The 22448-nt window shown below is 40.8% G+C and overlaps 1 protein-coding gene across 8 annotated transcripts in view; it reads left to right on the top strand.

The window, feature by feature from the left end:
• The window catches only part of TM2D1 (TM2 domain containing 1), a 129178-nt gene that overhangs the window by 78873 nt on the left and 27857 nt on the right, over nt 1–22448 (top strand). For 2 of the 8 annotated variants that reach the window (XM_045035936.1, XR_006584349.1), the window contains one exon: nt 6689–6735. The exons of the other annotated variants lie outside the window; for them this stretch is intronic. The gene's annotated coding sequence lies outside the window, so the exon portion shown is untranslated. Of the gene's footprint in view, nt 1–6688; nt 6736–22448 lie in introns of those variants that run through there. 8 annotated transcript variants of the gene reach the window in all.

Genomic DNA, 22448 nt, shown 5'->3' with positions numbered 1-22448 from the left:
GTTAGACTTCGCAGGTACTTCTTGAGGACCTCCTGAGTTTAGTGCTACAGATGCAATCCCAGACCTTGAGGAGATCAAGTCCAGAAAAGAGGTTGTATCCTGATTTTTTTTAATCTATATATTTATAATGTCAAAATATGAGATTGTATTAAGAATTTATGTTTCTTTAAAGCTTTAAAGTGGAATGTTAGAAAGAAGAGTCGGAGCCCTGGAATCCTAGCATCTTTGACCTTTAAATTGTAGATCATGAACTTCCCAAAATAGTTTAAAGTTAACCTGCAATGGAGTCATACGGAAGCACGGGGATGGCCATCGCACACCTTCAAAGTCTCTCTGACTCTTTCCCTGCCCTCTCGGTGAGAATTCCTACCATTTTCATTGCTTTCAGAAAGTCCTAGAAGTCTTCAAGGAGGTTCTCACGCATGCATACTCCACCTACCAGTCCTTGGTTACTTGTGGTGGCCTCCATTTTGTTCCTTACTTCTCTAGCTCCTTGTAATGAATCTCCTTTCATGCGCTCAGTCACCAGAGACCCTCTAGTTGCAGACCCACCCAAAGCCCCCAGTGGCCGCTGGTGCCGGCTGGCCTGTATGGCCATGCCTTTGTCAACACCTCCACCAATTCTAGTGCTGCCACCCACCCTCCTACAGATACGGTCAACACCTTTCCTCTCTTCCCCTGCCTGTGGCCAAAAGGCTCTAAAACAAAACCAGAGCAGACACCTGGATCCCGTTAGCGATCTGTTCAGGAGCCAAGTAAACAAGGAATTTCTGAGTCACAGCCTTTCAGTCCCCCACTTTATAGCTTTCTGCTTGCTACCTCATCAGGCGGGAGAGGCCTGACATAAGAAGCTCTATCTTTGAGTCAGATGCCCCAACCCGGGCCCCATTTCTGCTCTCATTTACCATCCCCCTGGGAAGAGCCGATTCCACTCCAGAGCGATTTGGAGAATCTATTGTGTAGGTGTGTTTGCAATAAGGCACATGCCTATGCTCCCCACACCCCTAAAATTAGCTCAGAGAAACATCCCTTTCTTCCTACAGTCAGCTCTTACTGCCAAGGAGGAGCAGATTTCCTGAGGCTGTTTGTCCCAGACCTTCCCATTCCCAGTAGGGGGTCTGGGCTGCCTCATTTTATAGCCTGCCTTAGAAAAGAGAACAGTCTGCTTTGGTCAAGAGGCTAAGAATCCCAGCACACAGAGCAGTTAGGAGCAGAGGCTTTGGGGGCCAGACCCCGATTCTGCCACTTCCTAGCCAAGCTAACACCGTCCCTGTGTCTGTAAAGTGGGTAAATCCCTGCGATGGTACGTGAACCCTAAGGTAGGGTGTATAAACTGTGTTTAGCTTTGACTCACAATAATCACGCAGTTATTGGTTGCTACTAATAAGAACAAAAATAGCTAAGTGGGTTTTTTTTTTAACAGTAGGATGTATGGCAGTAGTGTTCTATCTTCCTCTCTCCAGCTTCCTATTCTCTGCAATCCATTTTTTTTTTTTTAACATTTATTTCTTTTTGAGAGACCAGGACGGAGCCCAAGTGGGGGGAGGGGCAGAGAGAGAAGGAGACACAGAATCTGAAGCAGGCTCCAGGCTCTGAGCTGTCAGCACACGGCCCGATGCGGGGCTCAAACTCACAAACCGTGAGATCACGACCTGAGCTGAAGTCGGACGGTCAACTGACTGAGCCACCCAGGTGCCTCTCTGCAATCCATTTCCATTCAGTTACCAGATTCATCTCCCCCAGAACATTTTATTTATTTTGAGAGAGAGAGAGAGAGAGAGAATTAGCGTGTGTACGAATGGTGGAGGGGCAGAGAGAGAGAGAGAGACGGAGAGAGAGAGAATCCCAAAAGGCTCTGAGCTGTCAGCACAGAGCCCCAGGCAGGGCTCTATCTCATAAACCGAGAGATCATGACTTGAGTGGAAATCCAGAGTCAGACGCTTTACTGACTGAGACACCCAGGCGCCCCAGAACATTTTGATTATATTGGTCCTCTATGTGAAAACGTTAGATGTGCCTCCTAGTACTCACAAATAAAGTCTGAAGTCCTTCTCTCTGCTCAGAGCTTTGATCTGGCCCCAGCACAACATTACCTCCTTTTCTCCACTACTCCTCTTCACACATCCTCCGCTCCAATTAAAATCAGCCCACATTCTGGAAGTACACCCACACACCCTGCACACTGCTTGTTCTTTTATCTGGAATCCAGATCTCATCTCTTCTTTGCGCCTGGCTCAAGTATCACCTCCTCCGCCCAGCCCATAGTACACCCCATAGCTCATTATGGACTTTACAGACTTAGGTGCATTTACTCCGCCTCACCACACAGTTATCTCTGCAAACTTTGTGCTTCAAATTTACACATATATCTCATGCATCAGATGATTGATGATAGGATCTGTCTGATGATGCATCTTCATATTCGTAAACCCGGGTTTCTTGAACTCAGCACTATTGACATTTGGGGCAGAATAAAATTTTGTTGTGGGAGATGTCATGCGTATTGCAGACGATTCAGCAGCACCTGTGGTCGCTATTCACTAGATGCCAGCAGCATCCCCTCACCCGAGTTGTGACAACCAAGAAAGTTTTCAGACATTGTCAAATATCCCCCAGAAGGCAAAATCATCCCCATTTGAGAACCAGTGTCCTAGACCGAGTTTGGAGGTCTGAACATGGATGGTTCATGGCAAATGCTTATGAGAAGAGGGAAGGAGGTTAGCTTAGGCCCTTTTAATTTTAAATAGCAGTGAAATATATAATTAATGATATTCTTTCAGTAATTGGAAATAAAGTATAGAGCTCCCATGAGAACTCAGAACTAGAGATAAAGATCTGAATGTCACTGGCATGGAAGCAGCCAATAGGTATTTATTGTACAGCGTAGTGCTTAGGAGTCTGGAGTGAGGTAGGATTTGGGTTCTGATACTGGTCTCACCACTGTGAGCTGTTACCATGGGTGAGTACTTAAACCTCTCTGAGCTTCAGATCTCCTTCTGTAAAATGGGGATAATTGTAACCTACATGGAGTTGTTATGAATTAGATCATGTACTTACAGGGCTTAGCAGAGAGCCTGGAATGTAGTAAGCACCAATAATAGTTTAAAGCTATTTTTTTAAATGTTTATTTTTGAGAGAGAGAGAGAGAGAGAGAGAGAGAGAGAGAGAGAGAGAGAGAGAGAGACAGCACGCGAATGTGAGCTGGGGCAGGTCAGAGAGAGTGGGAGACACAGAATCCAAAGCAGGCTCCGGGCTCTGAGCTATCAGCACAGAGCCTGACATGGGGCTCAAACTCACAAACTGCAAGATCATGACCTGAGCTGAAGTTGGACACTTAACTGACTGAGCCACCCAGGTGCCCCCAGTTCAAAGCTATTATTAATATTGTGATTATTGTAATGATTCATTTCTAATCCCTTCAGAGGTCATGACAGTATTACTTCCATTTTATAAATGGGTTGTGGTTAGAGTCTGGATCTTTTGATCTCCAACTTTCCCTGGATCATATTCATTTGACATAACGCAAATGAAGTCATTTACAAGAAGGATCTTCACTTTATTTGGAGACTGAGCGCTAACTGCCTACAGCAAAAATTCCTTTTCAATTGGTAAATACCAGCTTCATCTGTAACTATCACTGGGAAGCTCAAGAACTGCTTATTAAGCACTTTGGGTAAGTAGATGTGCTAGCTACTGGATAGAAGACACCTGTGTTGCTAAAACAAAGCACCTGCCTGTTTGTAGGTTACAAGCCCACAAGTGCAAAGATTCTGTCCTTTAGGCTTGAAAAAATGAATTCATAAGTTTAGCAACGGGTTGGCATCAGCTCCAGGCAGCATTTGATATTTGGAGTAAAGCAACATGAGCAGCTGCCTTGGCCCAGAGCAGAAGCTGGGACAGAAGCTCAGGGACAGGACAACAGGTAGGCAGGGAAGCCAATTTCCTCCTGAGATAGCCAATCAGCTGAGCATTTCCATGCTGGCCAATCTACAGTAAAGTAGAGTAAGTCTCTTGCTTTAGAAACCAAACTCCAGAGAGGTTAGGAAAATTTAGCCCCAAACCATTTCTATCATCAACAAACTAGTTGACTGCGGAGGGTTGGGGGAAATCCTCTCCATGCCTCTGTTTACTCACCTGCAAAATAAGGGCGCCAGATGAAACAGGTGACCCTTACTTTGTGCTGCCCACCTTGGAGGTGGAACACAGTACTAACGTAGATAGTGGAGGATTTTTGTAGCAATTACTAGCCATTAACAAAATGCTTGACAACTCATAAATACACCTGAAAAAGGGGGGGGGGGTTGTTTTGATCACATTCGGTCTCTGTTGTTTGATAGAGTGGATTTGTTCATGTATTCAATAATTGAGCACATGGTACGCGTTCTGTCTGTACTAGAACCGAATACTGCCTTTGGCCTTCAAATGGGGCTTACCTTTAACTAAGAACAGGTTGTCAGAGGGCATGATGTCTTTTCTCCCCCAAATGCAAATCCCTGTATTGAATAGGGCTTGCCGCTCCTGATCGGTGTTGGAGATCCCTGCTTCCCAACTCCCCCCACCCCCTCCTCTTACCCCGTGGGGAAGGGCTTGGACAGGCCCCGGCGGAGGTCCGTCCCCGCCCCCACCCGGTTTCTGCGGAAGCGGGGCATCTAAGCGGTGTGCCTTCCGATTCCTGCAGGTGGAGCCAAAGCCCCTGGCTGCGCCGCGGAGGCCGGCTTGCCGGGCAGCCCCGGCCAAGGTTCTTTCGCTCCCTGCCTCGCTTCCTCCCTCTCCCCGTCTCTCTTGTGCGGTCTCCCTCGACATCCAAACCAACCGAGTGCGTCTGAGGTGAAGTCGTGCCAGACTTGGAGCCGGCTGCCAGCTCCCTCTCAAGTCTTGGCTTCACAAAGGAAAGCAAATTACAAAAATGGAAATTTTCAAACTAGCGTTCAGTGGTATTCAAATCGACGTTTGGGTAGCACGCAGGCACAGACCGCGTTCGTGCTATTTTGCGATTAAAATGATACCGAAAATACCTCCTTGTTGGTTTTCATCTGCTAAAACGACTTGTATCTTTCCCTCTTCGAATGTCCCCTCTGTTCGGGGAGCGGCAACCCCCTGACCACTCTCGAATTGCTAACATTGGGATCATCAGCGGCTGCTGAAATCTCGCCCCTGCTGACTTTCCTAGAGTTGAACTTTGAAAATGCCTGCGCTTTTCAGCCTGGAGAAATAGAAATGAAGTTTCTAGGTACTTCGCCAGGAAGTTCTGTGTTTTGTGTCAGGAACCACGAGTTCTGCGATAGCGCATAAATCCTCTACGTGTCATCTGGATGCAAGGAGAAAACCTGAATGTGTGCCTTGCTGGAGATGCCTGTTACCTCGTTCTCCCCTCCGCTTGCATTGAGTGCTCTGTCTTCCCCTTTTCATAGATGGTTTTAAAGTGGCCGTTGAGCTGGGTCTTGAATGGCTTTACTTATTGTCAAGTTAAAAAAAAAAAAAAAAAAAAAAAGGCCTTACCATGTCCTCCTTGCTAATTTTTTGCGGTTGCTAGACAGGCCCTGTCCCAAGTGGGTTTGTGAGAAAGGCTCTCCCATTGCCGGCTCCCCCCACCCCCTGGATTGTACCCTGTCTTTCCTTGGAAGCTTTGGCTGTCTCCTTACACAGCTGTGTTTGCAGTGCCTGGAGACAGGTGGGGGAGCAGCCTCCAGCTGAAGCTGCCAACTCCCTCTCTAAGGACTGTCTGAATAGCTATTAAAAACAAATGTAAAGATCACACACGTACACATGCACACACACATGCACACACATACTGTATTTATTTATTTTTTTTGGTGGCGGTCATTCACTATGCCTGACTGCTGTATGAGGGCAGCTGCACCGGTTTGCCAGACTAAGTGTCAGGATCATCCTATTATCTGCACTCTCCAGGCCACATAAGCATTACCTTGGGCCACTGCTGCCTCTTTCTAGCTATATTAAAAGCTGGGTCCTGTGGCCTTGGCCAAGCTGTTGGACTGATTTTGACTGTGGGAGGGAGGACCGCCCATTTCAATAGGTCAACCTCAAACTTGCATGAACACAGGCAATATTCAGGCAGTAGTCACATGAAGTGAAGAGGTTTTTGCTGATTTGGGCCCACCCAAATTAGAATTCCCTGTCTGGCTCAAGTGATAGCAGGTAAGTCAGACTAGACTGGTAGTGTTTTTCAGACTTCAGAATGGAAGGGTGACTTTTCCAACTTGGACCAGACACCCTGAGGTCTCTAGTCCCGAGTACCCAGTGCTCTTTGGGACTCTCATATCTTGGCTTGTGCTGTTGCCTTCTCTTGGAATATCTCCCCCATCCTCTTCTTTGCTTAGCAAACTCTGGTCTATCCTTCAAGACTTATCTCAAATGCAACCTCTCTGAAGGCCTTCGTAGCCACGCCCATGTGCCTATCCCCCACCCCCCCCGTAAAATTAATAATCCTATCATCTGCTAAATATAACTCTATTACTTGATCTATATAACATGCTGCACTGTATTAGACATTTTTTTTTTTAATGCCTCTTTCTCCCCTGATAGAATATACTCTTTGCAAAGGCAGGGAACACATCTTATTTACCTCATATGCTCCACACTAAAAACATTCAGGAAAATCTATTGAATGAATAAAGAAATAAACTTGGTTTTCAAATATTTTCAAAGGAGCAATTTTTTTTTCCAGATTCTCCTAGTTCCACTGCCAGACATCTATGACCGTGTCTGTAGAGGTGAGAGTAAATATTTTAAGTTTATGTTAAAGTCTGATTTTCATATCTCAGAGACATTCTCCTGCTTATGGTAAGAAAAGTTTGGTGTGGGGGCGCCTGGGTGGCTCAACTGATTGAGTGTCCAACTTTCGATCACGTCACGATCTCTCATCCCGTTTGTTCGAGCCCCGCATAGCGTTGAGCTTTGTGCTGACAGCTCAGAGCCTGGAGCCTGCTTCACTTTCTGTGCCTCCCTTTCTCTCTGCCCCTCCCCCCACCTCAAAAATAAATAAACATTAAAAAGTATTTTTTAAACAGTTTGATGTACATGTAGGTGGAAAATTTCTCTGTATCCCCACCATCTGATTAAGGCATCTGTTCCTTAAAATCTGATGAGAGCAGAGTATCACTACAGACATGGGAGCTTGTGAGAGTGATGTAGTTCTATCCCTGTGGGGTACTCTTACGAGTTATGCTAACAGGTTAGTATTTACTAGACTTTATTCATTAAGCTGCTGAAGCCACAAACCTGAAGATTTCCTTGGGCTTCCTCTCCCTCACTTCCCAGGTCCAGTTATCACTAAGTTATGTCACTTTTCCAAAATATAGCTCACAGGTGTCCACTGCTCTTCACCTCTGCCATTGCTCCATTCGAAGCCACTAGTATTTTTGATCTGGACAATAGTCAAGGTGTTCTAGTTAGCCTTTCTGCTTCTTGTCTTGCCTGCTTCCCATTATGTCACTCCCTGACCTACCACCTTTGAATGGCTGAACAATCCTTCTATAATCTTAGCATAATCGTTTACATGGCAAAGTTTGATCTGTCTCTTGCCTATCTTTTTAGCTTCTTTTTCACTGAATATACTAGCCTTCAGATCCTTGAATTTGCCAAAGTCTTGTCTACTTCAAGGTTTATCTATATGCTTACTTCTCCTGGGAATATGTATCCACTCTCTTGGATTGCTTCTCATCTTTCAAGGATGAATTTCAATGGTCCTTTCTTGGAGATGTGTTCCCTGCTTCTCTTCCCCTCTCCATCTCTCTTGGATAAATCAGACCCCCATTTTTGTCCTTCCTGATGCTCTACTTTTTCTTTAAAAAAATTTTTTTTAACATTTACTCATTCTTTGAGAGACAGAGAGACAGACAGAGCATGAGTAGGGGAGGGGCAGAGAGAGAGGGAGACACAGAATCCGAAGCAGGCTCCAGGCTCTGAGCTGTCAGCACAGAGCCGGACACGGGGCTGGAACTCACGAACTGCAAGATCATGACCTTAGCCGAAGTTGGACGCTTAACCAACTGAGCCACTCAGGTGCCCCTCTACTTTTTCTTCATGTTAATTATCACAGGTTATAGTTATAAAACTATTGATGTTTTCATTATTTTATGCCTGTCTCTCCATCCACAGTTGATCACATGAAAGCAGGGATTATATCTCTTTATTTAAAAGAGTTAACCTATAGATCCAGTGTCTAACATATGGTAGGTAGTCAAAAAATACTCTTTAGATAATTCTGCAACGAGAAATGCTAGCAGGTCATGTGTAACAGTCCTGTGACATGAAAATAGTTTCATGCAAAAAAAAAAAAAAAAAGGTAATCTGAAATATCTGAAATGAGACTCAAAGATGTTTATGCGCATGGAACAAGCAAGGGGAAGACTTGAGTTATGATATGATATCCCACGGCCTTTCTCCACTGCTATTTGAAAAATAAGAAGAGAACAAGAACAAAAATATTTGTTTTACAGCTCTACCAAGAGTCAGCCCTCCCCTTTCTCTCCCCCTTGCATCAAGTACATCCTGTACTTTTGGCAACATGTTGACTGGATATTTAAAAGCTGTGAACTGTTCTGAAAATTTCACATACTGGGTTATGGGCCATGTGTGTTTGATCAAAATTCAATTACTACACTGTACCATACTTGGAAACCTATCATCCCAAGTTATGAAGTATGACGAAATAGGCAAACCTAATTGGTTCAGTATGGGAACAGTATCAACCAACCTTGTTATGATAAATAGCTTCCTGTGTTAAAGGTTCTCTAGAGCTTATAAGTATCTTGGCTCACCTCCTTCAGTGGAATAAGAATATTGCTCCCAGGGACCCCCTCGATCACCGTCCCTCCGATGCAACAGCAGTTCAGAGTTTTCTTCAACTTGCTGCCCCTGAAAAAGAAAAATGCTGTGCAATTTCTCCTCTTCCTTTCCATTTCTTCAGTTAGAATTTGAGTACCTGGGAACTTCTTTAGCTTTATTTTTCTTGAGAAAAGCCATTAAAAAATTATGAAGCATTCCAAATACAGAAAACTAGACAAAACATCAGAAATACCTACTGCCTAGAAATAACAATAATTTTTTTCCTATTTCCATTGGCTTTTTTGTCTTTGTTTCTTATGTATTCTTTATTCTCTCTTTGGGAGCAATGATAGACTACCTCTTATTAAAGCACAGTTTTCATGAGTTTTATCAACTAAGTGCTGACATACTTTGATACACTTGAATCAGGAGGATGTACATATTGTTACAGAGAAGTACCTGTAAGTTGCAAGTCTTCTCATGTGTTGAGATGGACTCAATAAGGATTGCTCATCTATGTTGTAGATGAGATCACAAGGATTCATAGAGGAGTAAGGTTTCTGGAGGTGTGGGGACAGAAATCAAGAAATTGTCTTAACAGTTTTGAAAGGATAGAAAAAAAGGAAAATTTTGCTGTGCTTTGTGGTCATCATGGGCATACGAACACAATTTTTCTTTAGAAGTGACATTTTGGATTGGGTTGTAAGTATTTCCTTCTAATGTTCTTTTTTTTTTTATTTTTTTTTTAATGTTTATTTATTTTTGAGAGACAGGCAGAGACAGAGTATGAGCGGGAGAGGGGCAGAGAGTGAGGGAGACACAGAATCCAAAGCAGACTCCAGGCTCTGAGCTATCAGCACAGAGCCCAAAGCAGGGCTCGAACTCATGAACTGTGAGATCATGACCTGAGCTAAAGCTGCACACTTAACCAACTGAGTCACCCAGGAGCCCCCTCCTTCTAATGTTCTAAGTAAAAGGCAAAACAATTGGGTGATAGCCATCTTAACTTCTGAAAAACAATCAGTAGCATTGGCTTTTTCCTCAGAAGACAGTTGTAAGTCCAGAAAGATGTTCACATATTTACCCTTATTCAAGCCAATTACTTGCGATTGCTTTCTCAAGTTTGCTCTCATTCCCTGTTTCTATTAGACCATCCTCCTTAATCTCTTACCAAGAAAGCATGAAACCAAATCTACATTTCTCCCTCAGAAAAACATTTGTGTTCCGTAAAAAGTTCTTTTGGTAAAAAGCAAGGGCCTGAGTCTGTCTTTGACAACAATTCATCAATCATGAATGCTGCAATACATAACCAAGGCACAGAGAAAGATCCTTGGTGAGGGTTAATAGGCATCCCACACAAAGGAAAAGTGAATATACTGTGTGGCTTAGCAGTTTGAAATCACAATGCTGCCAAGATTAGATTAGAGACGTTCTTGCTCTCTGCAGTACCATTAGGTTTACTTTAGAAATTGCAATTAGCTTAAAAGTTGTGATTTCTAAAATGACCCACTTGCCTTTCTCGTTTTCCTCTATCAGGTAGATGCGAGTATCGTAATCCTTACGTAATTTCTAAATAGAACTTCCAGCAACACGCGCTCCCTGAGAGCTGTAAACCTCAAAAAATAGAATGTCACTGTAGGCACTTATGCTAATAAGTGCCTACATAATTTTTTTCACTTAACAAATGTCTGATTTTGGCAAATCAGCTTTTTTTTTATTGAAACTTGCTTGATTGAATAGCACAGGATCTGCCAGAATACTACTACTGTCTTTGTACAGTAATTAAAGAAAAGTTCTTGTCATTCTAACAGGGACCAGGCTCTGCCTGCCTGTAATAAAGTTAAATGATAAAGAATACATAAAGCAAAAACTAAAGGGAAGTCAGTTACTAGCACATGGTTATTCCAGATGAATAGTAGACAAAATGCAGTGGTATGTTTTATAGAAAATGTTGAAAAAGTTAACAAAATTATATCAACGTTTCCAATTTAATGAAATAATCATTTCAGGAAAAGAAATTCTTCCAGACTTCAAGCCGTATTACAAAGCTGTAATCATGAAGACAGTATGGTACTGGCACAAGAACAGACACTCAGATCAGTGGAACAGAATAGAGAACCCAGAAATGGATCCACAAAAGTATGGCCAACTAATCTTTGACAAAGCAGGAAAGAATATCCAAAGGAATAAAGACAGTCTTTTCAGCAAGTGGTGCTGGGAAAACTGGACAGCAACATGCAGAAGAATAAATCTGGACCACTTTCTTACACCATACACAAAAATAAACTCAAAATGGATGAAAGACATCAATGTAAGACAGGAAGCCACCAAAATCCTTGAGGAAAAAGCAGACAAAAATCTCTTTGATCTTGGTCACAGCAACTTCTTACTCAACACATCTCTGGAGGCAAGGGAAACAAAAGCAAAAATGAACTACTGGGACTTCATTAAAATAAAAAGCTTCTGTACAGCAAAGGAAACAATCAGCAAAACTAAAAGGCAACCGACAGAATGAGAGAAGATATTTGCAAACAACATATCAGATAAAGGTTAGTATCCAAAATCTATAAAGAACTTAGCAAACTCAACACCCCAAAAACAAATAATCCAGTGAAGAAATGGGCAAAACACATGAATAGACACTTCTCCAAAGAAGACATCCAGATGGCAAACTGACACATGAAAAAATGCTCAACTTCACTCATCATCAGAAAATACAAATCCAAACCACAATGAGATACCACCTCACACCTGTCAGAATGGCTCACATTAACAACTCAGGCAACAACAGGTGTTGGCGAGGATGTGGAGAAAGAGGATCTCTTTTGCATTGTTGGTGGGAATGCAAGCTGGTGCACCCACTCTGGAAAACAGCATGGAGGTTCCTCAAAAAATTAAAAATAGAACTACCCTACGACCCAGCAATTGCACTACTAGGCATTTGTCCACGGGATACAGGTGTGCTGTTTCAAAGGAGCACATGCACCCCCATGTTTATAGCAGCACTATCAACAATAGCCAAAGTGTGGAAAGAACCCAAATGTCCATCGATGGATGAATGGATAAAGAAGATATATATATATATATATATATATATATATATATATATATATATATATATATATATCACATACACACACACACACACACACACACACACACACACACACACACTGGAATATTACTCAGCAATCAAAAAGAATTAAATCTTGCCATTTGCAACTATGTGGATGGAACTAGAGGATATTATGCTAAGTGAAATTAGAGAAAGACAAATATCAAATGGCTTCACTCATATGAGGACTTTAAGAGACAAAACAGATGAACATAAGGGAAGGGAAACAAAAGTAATATAAAAACAGGGAGGGGGACAAAACAGAAGAGACTCTTACATATGGAGAACAAAGTGAGGGTTACTGGAGAGGTTATGGGAGGGGGGATGCGCTAAATGGGTAAGGGGCACTAAGGAATCTACTCCTGAAATCATTGTTGCACTATATGCTACCTAATTTGGATGTAAATTAAAAAATAAAATAAAATGAAATAAAATAAAATTCACAAAAAATTTTTAAATCTATTTCCTAGAAAGCCACAATAGTTTGAAAAAATTCTTGCATTTAAAGTTTAAAATTGGTTCTGCTCTAAAAATTAGAGTAATCTGTTCCAAATAGCATGTGAACTTTTTCAAATGATTGTGTCGTTGTTGTTTTTTTAAGCAAAAGCTTCAAAGCTGATGTCTTCATCAAATAAAGAGTGCATCAATTGTGACTTTGAAGAAATTGATCATTTATTTTCTCTGTAATTACTGTATATGTAATACATTTTCACTCTGTAACTAACTTACCACTTCTGTATGCAAAATGTTAAAGGAAATTTAGAAAAATCTTATTTCTGAAGTTACTTTAACCTTGACTTTTTAGAAATAACACATGAGCACAACCTGTATCAAGTGCTAACAACCTACAATTATCCATTACAAATCTGAACTGGATACCATTGAAAAAGGTATAAAGGCTGATTTCCTAGAAAAATTAAAAAATTTAAAAATTAAAAAAATTAAAAAATAAAAAGAAATTCTTCAGTTTCTCTCCTTGGGAAAAGTTGATGTTTCCTTCATAAACTTCAATGTCTTATTTTAAAATCTAGCTTCACCAAATGCAGGTCAAACCCTATAGTAAACATCAGTTTTAAGACAACAATTTTCTCAATAATTACAATGAACACTTTACTGTAGTGAAAGTAGTTCCAAGCTTTGGGAAAGACAACATTACATTGTTTAAATGATGCTGACAGAAGTAAAATTTCCTTTATGGATTCAGTGTGCCGAAGTGTGGCCTCCCGCTTTTCCTCTGACGGTCTTTTTCTCCTACCTCTCTGTATCCATCTACCTTGGCTACTATATATCTTCTTGTTTCCAACATGGCAAAAAGGGCCTAAGGGTGTGGACAAGTCTCTCACTAAACCTCACCCAGAAGCCATAATATAAAAAATACAGTTTGATATTTTTAGGTGGAGTTGAAGTGCAGGAGTAGTGCTCTGCAAAGGAAGGAGGCAGCACCATATTAACCATTGTCTTAAAAATGGTTATGTTCTGTGCTTTGGAAGGTCTGGTGTAGGAGTTGGTGAGCTTTTCCTGTAAAGGGCTAGTGTTTTGTGCCAGTCACAGCCTATCAATAACCAATGTTGTGGCAGTACCAGCCCTTGTGGTTCTTGTTAAGAATATAAGATACCCTTTGGCAACAACCATCAGGAAGCTTTGAAAAAATAATGGTTTATTACTTACAAGACCTAGAGATTGCATAGCAAACCAGGGCCACACAGAAAGGCCCTGGGTAGGGAGAGAAAGAGAGTGCATGGCTCTGAGGTTCTGTTTTAATTGAGATGGAGAGTGGGAGCCTACGGTTTCATGAGCTCACTCTCTTTATTGGCGAATGTATATATGTATGTATGTATGTATTTAGGTAAAATTGGCATATGACATTATATTAGTTTTAGTTATGTGCACAACATAATTCAATATTTGTATACACTACAAAGTAATCACTACAATTAAGCCTAGCTCCATCTGTCACCATATAAATGACCCTCTTCAACCATTTCACCTATCCCACAAGCCCCTTTCACTCTGATAGCCACTAGCATATTCTCTGTATCTATGAGTTTTGTTTTGTTTTGCTTGTTTGTTTATTTTGTTTTTTAGATTCCACAAATAAAGAAAATCATACCATATTTGTCTTTATCTGACTTATTTCACTTAGAAAAATACTCTTAAGGTCCATCCATATTGTCATAAGCACAAAGATCGAATTCTTTTTAATGGCATATATAACATATATATATGCATAAAGATATCTATCTATAGATATAGATCTCACACCTTCTTTGCCCACTTATCTACTGATGGACACTTAGGTTGTTTCCACAGTTTGACCATTATAAACAATACTGCAATGAACACAGTGGTGCATATATCATCTAGAATTAGCGTTTTCATTTTCTTCAGCTAAGTACACACACAGAAGTCAAATAGCTGGATCATATAGTAATTCTATTTTTAAGTTTTTGAGGAAGGTCTGTACTGTTTTTCATACTGGCTTCACCAGTTCACATCTCCACCAACTGTGTATGAAGATTCCCTTTTCCCACAACCTCTCCAACACTTGTTTCTTCTTTTTCTTTCTATACTAGCCATTCCGACAGGTGTAAGGTAATATCTCACTGTGGTTTTGAGTTGCATTTCCCTGATGATTGGTGATGGTGACGCATCTTTTCATGTGTCTGTTGGCCATCTGTATGTCTTTAGAAAAATGTCTGTTCAGATCCTCTGCCCATTTTTAATTGGATTGTGTCATGAAATATTATTATTCTTTTCATTTTTCATAACGCTTTAAAAATGTAAAAACTATTGTTAGTTCATAGGCCATAAAAATCCGTTGGCAGGCCAGATTTGGCCCACATGCTGTAGTTTCCTGAGTTCTGACCTAAATGATCATATTTTGTTTTCCTTTAACAAATGTCTGTTAAGCACCTACTTTGACCAAAATATTTTCAAAGCATTATGATAAATATTAAAATGTAGAACACATTCAACAAACATTCAACATGTATCTGTTGAGCTCTGTTATGTCCCAGGCACAGTGCTAGGGTTGGAGATATGAGGGAGAGAGTGAAACAGATCCTGCCCTGCTCTCATGAGTTTTCATTATAAAGAAGCATGAGAAGTGCCACAGCAGGAGAATTATAGGGACTATGGTAGATCATGACAGATATAACCTAAACTCAAGTAGCTTTTGGGTTTTTTTAATGGTACATTTTACTTGGTCTTTCTATATCTAATCCCTCCCCCATATATCATTATCTGATTCTTCTTTTTCTTTTTTTAAGTTTATTTATTTTGAGAGAGACAGAGACAGTACAAGTGGGGGAAGGGCAGAGACAGTACAAGTGAGAGAGAGAGAATCCCAAGCAGGCTTGGAGCTGCCAGAGAAGATCCCAATGGGGGGGCTTGATCCCATGAACTGCAAGATCACCACCTGTGATGAAACCAGGAGTTGGATGCTCAACTGGCTGAGTCACCAGGTACCCCTGATTATTCTTCTTAAGAGAGAGTATAGTGATGATACTTCCCTGCAGACAAGAAAGGTAGAACTATATACATAGGACAGATTTCTGTTCCAGTGAGGACAAATCATTGCCCCCTCCATTGTGGGCATGGTCCAATTATTCTGCCACCAGGTACCTATCTGGTCTCCCCAGGTATCAGATAGGGAGCTAAGCTGGGGTCCCTGCTGTTGGAAGAGTGAGCACTCAGCAGCGGTGCCATCCAGATCCAACATGGTGAGGAGAGAAATCTTACTCTGTTATTGAGTCTGTAAATAACAACCATTTCTGCCACTGTGGTCCCTTACTTTATTTGTGAACACACTGAGCCAGCTCTGGCATTATTAGGAAAGATGCGGACTGATATTCACAGATCATTTTCCTACTGTTATGGAGAGCCTCCTCTGCAGCGGGTGCCATCCAATGAGCGTCCACGCATGACACAAATATCCTCACGCTCTGGGGTCATTGTGTGAGATCCAACCTCACAACTCTCTCCCATTGATCCCTGTCCCCAACCCTTCAATCTAGTTCCTTCCAAGTCTATGGCCTTCTAGCTAAACCATTTGGTACTACCCACACATCTCTGTAGATCTGTACCTTTTCTGTTTCCTTTCAGGAAGGGGACAGCATATGTACTGCTTGAGGCTCTGCCTACAGAAAGAATTACCTTTCTCTACGGTCCTTCAGGAGTCACCCTGAAGCAGGGCATACTGTTCCTGCCGTCTACTTTTAACCAGTGCCTATTTCTGCAGATATTTATTAATTTATTTATTTAGCTTCTTCAGGTCACTTTTGATAAGCAACTCCCTACAAAGCTATTAAAATGAGTGAAAGAAGAGGTGATGGTGCCACTGGAGTAGATGTGCTGGGAACACAAATGACCTGCCTGTGTAGCCTTTGCCAGCTGTTTCAGTACAATCTCATATTTAACACTTCCGTTTGATTTTGGAGTGTTGCTACACATACCCAATTTTATAGCTTGATGTGTTGGGTAACACACAGTTGATAATGGGCAGCTCAGGTCACATGATCCCTCGGTGTCCCGTGACTAAGCAATCAGTCTCTACCAGCCGGGAGATGTTTCTTAAAAAGAGACTATGTATTCATAGAAGAGTGCAGAGCTTTGCTCCACACCCCCAGGGCTTGTATCTTGATTCTTCTATTGGAGCTGTTTGTCCAGCATCCTCATCAGTCATACGCTGAGCACCATGATTCTGCTAGATCATATGTCCAAGTTGCTTGCTTTGCATCTTGGACCAGCTGGAGAATTGCTGCTGGCTCCAGGACCTAATCAAAGTTGACAGTCCTTAGGTGTTATTTGGTACATGTGTCCAGGAGTTTATCCCAATGTGGTATGAATTGCCTCCCAAACCCTAAGGGACCTTCTAAGCATCTCTGTACTGAGGTGGCAGAGCCTTGGGATTTTATGAGGTTTATCTCACACTCTTTTAGGCACATGTGTTTTATCAAGGAGTCTAAGACTACAGCTGCTTCTTATTTACTATGTCTTAAGAATACGATATCATCAATGTACTGAACTACCATGAAATCCTGTGGAATGGTGAGGCAATCAGTGTCCTGTTGACTACATTTTTACAGACAGTCAGAGCTGCCGCAGCCATGAGGTAAAAGAGTACAGGTGAATTGCTTTCCTGACAGATGAGAAAGCAAACTCTTCTGGTATTCTCTGCTTATTGGTGTGGAGAAACAAGTATTTATCAGATTGATAACTGCATACCAAGTGCCAGGGTCTGGGTTGATTTGCTGTAGTAAAGAGACCATATTTGAAAATGCAGTTGCAATTCAAGTGCTGTTTACATGACTAAATGTAAGAGAATCCACTGGCATTCTCCAAAGCCCATACATCTTCTGCCTTGGCCATAGTGGTGAATCGAATGGAACTATGTTAAAAATCACCACCTTAGCATCTTTTTTTTTTTAAGTTTATTTTATTTTGAGAGAGAGAGTACAAGTACAGGTGAGCACGAGTAGTGGAAGTGCAGAGAGAGAGGGAGAGAGAGAATCCTAAACAGGCTCCATACTGTCAGCACAAAGCCCAACGCAGGGCTCAAACTCACCAACCATGAGATCATGACCTGAGCCAAAACCAAGAGTCGAATGCTTAACGGACAGAGCCACCCAGGTGCCTCAGCTCCTGAATCTTTTTGACATGACCCCAGTGGTCTTTGATAGCTTCCTTGGTATCTGTTATGTTAAGATGTTCCAGGAACATCTTGTAAATCTTTACCTAGACCTAGATCCAGTCATTTCTCCAAAAATCCCTGTTTGTTTTTTTAAATGAGGAATATGGGCCCTAGGGGTACCTGTGATTACTGATCATGGGTTCTTGTTCATACTAACATTTCCAGTTTAAATTCAGCCTACAGGATTTTTTACTTGACTTCTTCTATATTACGTCTGTATCTTCTTTCTTCCACAGTGAGAATCTGGTTTGCAAGGACATGATAGAATTAGAATATCCCACAATTATTCGTTTGTTTCGTCCCTCATTACAATTACATTGGTCTCAGATTAACAGTGCAAATACCACCACCGATTATGATTATTCAAAGTATAATTTTAAAATATTTTTATTTTGTAAATCCATCTCCCCCATTTTTAATGGTTTTACTATATGTCAATTTTCAAATTATGCAGCTTTTGTATACTATCAGCCTTTTAATCCTCATTTAGTCTTTGCTATTCAATTAAGTATATATTAAAGACCATCAGTCTTTATGTTGATGATTCTCCAGTCATTCAGTTCTCTGAAGCTCATTGGCTTAAGCCAGTACTATCCCATAGAATTTTCTGTGATGATGAAAATGTTCTATATCTGAACTATCCAGCATGATACCACTAGCTGTATTTGTTTTTGAGAACTTGAAATATAGCTAGTTTGATTAAAGAATTGAATTTTTAACTTTACTTAATTTAATTCATTAAAATTGAAATTTAAATGGCAACACGCAGCTAGTGACTACCATACTGGTCAGCTCAGCTCTAAGTAGATCTCTTGGGAAGGACTCATGGGAACAATACTCCTTGAATTCTTGTAGGTTGACAATAATTTGTCTGCACCTTTTATATTTGTAGGTCAGTTTTGCTGTGTATAAAATCTTTGGCTCACCTTTTCTTACTTCAAGCATTTTAAGTATGTTGCTTTATTTTCTCCTGGCATAAAATATGGCTGTTGAAAAATTGATGATAATATATATTTTTTTCCTTGTAAGTCACGTGTGCTTTTCAAGCCCCGAAGCCTGAAATATATTTTTCCTTAAAGCTCAGTAATTTTGCTAGAATATGTCTTGGTGCTTGTGTAGATACTTCATTATAATCAACCACAGATGATAATTTCATTAGCTGTGAATGCCACTGCAGGCCACGGATTACCTAACATTTTCCATTGGCAAAGAGTTCTGCACTCTGTTCCAGAGCGAGGACATCACCAAATCAATCTTTGATTCAATCTTTGAGGGTCTATTTCCTGGGACCACTCCTGGTACCAATTTCTGGATCAGGGTCCGGTTAGGAGATAGAAAACATTCCAATAATTAGAATGGGGAGAATTTATTATAAAAGAGGGACAGTAACTTTATAAATAGCATGACCATTTTAGGTTTCTTTTCTCAAGCATACTGTGTATCCTTTCGATATGTAATTTCAAATATTTTTGGTTTTTTTTCAGGAAAGATTCTAGTATTTGGTCTGTTCCTCTGCTTTGGGTTTCTTCAGGGACTCCTATTATCCATATATTGGATTTTCTTTGCTTATTGTCAGTATTTATCCATTTCTCTTGACTTTTTTTTTCTCATTTCTTTTTGAATTTAAAAATTTTCCTTCTTTTTGCCCTCCATTTTTAAAGGTTTCACTTGTATTTATTTGCTCTTACTTTTCTCCAACAGTGATCTTTATTTAAAAAAAAATTTTTTTTGTTGCCCTTTATTGGTAATTCTTTCTTGAGTTCTGTCACATCACTTCTGGGTTTTCCTAATTCTGACTTTTGTTATTTTTCCTTATATTATGTTATTTTCTGAATATCTTTTACCTCATTTTGAAATGGTACATTAGAGTTTTGATTTGTCTTTGAGCATGGCTTTCAGGTGTTCTTTCATTGCCTGTAGGGATATCATTCTGCTCCTTTTCCTTTCTTTTTTTTTTCATATAGTATCATTTTATGGGACTTGATTTTGATACTTTTTCCTTACTCATTTTAGTATAAATTGGCTTTTAATGCAGTTTTAGAAAGAGGCTTGTTTCAGAGAGGTCCTCTAACTTTACACAGCACCCTCTTCTGGTGTTTTCTTTTTTTTTTTTTTAAGTTTATTTATTTTAAGAGAGAGAGAGAGAGAGAGAGAGAGAGAGAGAGAGAGAGAGAATCTGTCAGCAAAGAGCTCCACGTGGGGCTCGAACTCACGAACTCCGAGATCAGGACCTGAGCTGAAACCAACAGTCAGCCAGTTAACCCACTGAACCGCCCCTGTTGTTTTCACGTAATGTTTTAAAATGTGTTGGTCTGGTTTCTGAGAGTTTCTGGCTTTTTCGCCCTCCCACACTTTGACCTAGGCTTTCCTTTACACTCATTTCTGTTGGTCCTAGCCTACTCAGATGTGATGCTATGGCAACAATTTCTCCTGTGGAGGTCTGTCTTGAGTTCCAAGGGATTAGACAACTCCAGCCCCTTTTAGGACTTGTTCTTGGCCCTGTACACTCACCCACTATTGGAGTTTCTGCTCCTTTCTCAAACTGACCAGCTGTACTTTTTTCAGTTTCTGTTGCCTTCTTGACAGGTTTCTGTCCATCAGTTGCATTGTTTCATGTCTCTGATTTCTCAAACAGATGACATGAGTTCAAGTTACTGTTGTTTTTTCCTCCACCCATTTGTAGTTTGGGGTTTGTGGGGATAGCTTATCATCTAGTTTTATTATAAATATTGATCATATATAAATTGTTGTGTATATATATATATATTTTTTAATGTTTATTTATTTTTGAGAGAGAAAGCATGAGTGGTGGAGGTGCAGAGAGAGAGAGAAGAACAGAGGATCCGAAGCAGGCATGTGCTGACAGCAGAGAGCAGGATGTGGGGCTTGAACTCATGAACTGTGAGATCATGACCTGAGCTGAAGTCAGATGCTCAACCTACTGAGCCACTCAGGGCCCCCCTGTATATTTTTATGTGGGGATTCAACAAGATTCCAAACTATGCTGCCCCTGCCAGCACCATCTTCCTCTTTCAAGTTTTTTTTTTTTTTCCTCCCTGAATTACCAGAATTGAGTTTTTTCAGGAATAGCAGAGGAGTTGCAGTTCAAGAAATGCAGAGTGTAGTGAGCTACAGGTGAGACCCTCAGGTCTTTGATGGTGATATTAGTGTGTAATTCCCCCACGGATATGATATTGTTTTTGATTCACTATTTGCCTCGCTTCATTTGTCCTTTCCCTTCATGACAAGAGAATAAATGTGGATAATCTACTACTTGCTGAAGTGTTATTACAACTTTGTCTTCTGGAATGGGAAAATAACCACAGAATGGGTTCATGGGCATTCTTGGCCCATTGCAAAATGGATTCCAGCCAAAACTGCATGTATCACTTGACCCTCCTAAGTCCTTACTCTTACTAGTGGATCACAGCTGCCTTTTGTGTCCCTAAAGATTAATGCTAAGAACTGGTGTCCGTTTATACCCCAAAGTCTGGGTATTTCCCTTTTCCCAGTTCACAGTTACTCTGGCAATTGGCTTTGGTTTATTTAAGGGGACAAAGGAGAAATTTGCAGGTGATGCTTCAGACAATGTCACAGGGTCCTTGCTCAGGGTTACCTTGCTTCTATATTCAATAAGCTCATCTGTGAACTGGATCCATCTCTGGGAATTGGGTAAGGTAATCTGACTTTTTGTTGAGGCAACTCAAATCAGGGCTAGAATTTCCCAAATTATTTTTCTTGACTTTTTCATTGTCCATTTGCTTCAATCCCAGGTATCCTGTCATAAATAATCTCATTCTTGAAGGTCAGATCATTCTGATTGCAGCTGCTTATATAGTAACCAGTTAGTACTACCACTTGACCTCTGCCACTCCAGAATCACATCATCACCACTGATTTCAGGAAACCTATTTCATGGACGTGAGATGCAAAAAACCTTCCATGCTCTTCCTCCACCTTGGCTCCTCCCTCAGGAAACCTATCTCAATAGCAGCATCTCCTACATAGGGCAGCCACTATAGTGTTTTAAAGGATATTCATACTTCAACAAGATCTATTTCTCTGTGTTTTAGTTAAGGGAGCATTCTTTGGGCCCTCTTGGCAGACATAGTTAGATGGTGAATGAACAGGTCCTAAATAGTAATTTCATTTCAACACTGTTATCTCCCCTAAGTCTTTTATTTCCCCCTCCTCTACATTATGTCAAGGAATTGTGACATTTCAATCTCACTTGGGGTAGGTCTCTGTTGAAACCAGATTTAAATTGATCAGCTGAACAAACAGATGCATTCTCTTGAATTAGATTACTGAATTAAAAATCTCTAGTAAATGCATCCATGTTGATAATTACTTCTCATTGATCTAGTCCTTCCCCTGTCTGAATCCATTATCACACATATTTCCCAGGTTTCTATAGATATAAGTAGGAAATCATAATATTAAATGGTAAACTCTCTACTTGTCTCCTTGAGGCATAATGGTATTTGACTTTTTTTAATAAGGCAAGAGACAATGAAAATGGTGGAATATGGCCCTGGCTATGGTGAAACATGGGATTTACTGGCATTTCCTTGAAGGTAGATACCTCTGTTAAGCACAGCACAGGCTGTCCAAAGAAGACAGAACTAACGTTATCATGTGGGAAGGAAGGAATGCCTCTTCTACCAAGTAAGGCTCAGTGTATACTGAGGGCTCCAGAGACTCATATTCATCTGAATTAAAAAAAAGTTTTTAAACATTTATTCATTTCTGAGAGACAGAGTGCAAGTAGGGGATGGGCAGAGAGAGAGGGAGACACAGAATCTGAAGCAGGCTCTAGACTCTGAGCTGTCAGCACAGAGCCCAAAGCAG

Source organism: Felis catus, chromosome C1 (genome assembly GCF_018350175.1).
Source record: "Felis catus isolate Fca126 chromosome C1, F.catus_Fca126_mat1.0, whole genome shotgun sequence".
In the NCBI taxonomy this organism is placed as follows: Eukaryota; Metazoa; Chordata; class Mammalia; order Carnivora; family Felidae; genus Felis; species Felis catus.
The sequence above is the reverse complement of the archived record's forward strand: the minus strand, read 5'-3'. Positions and strand labels throughout refer to the sequence as shown.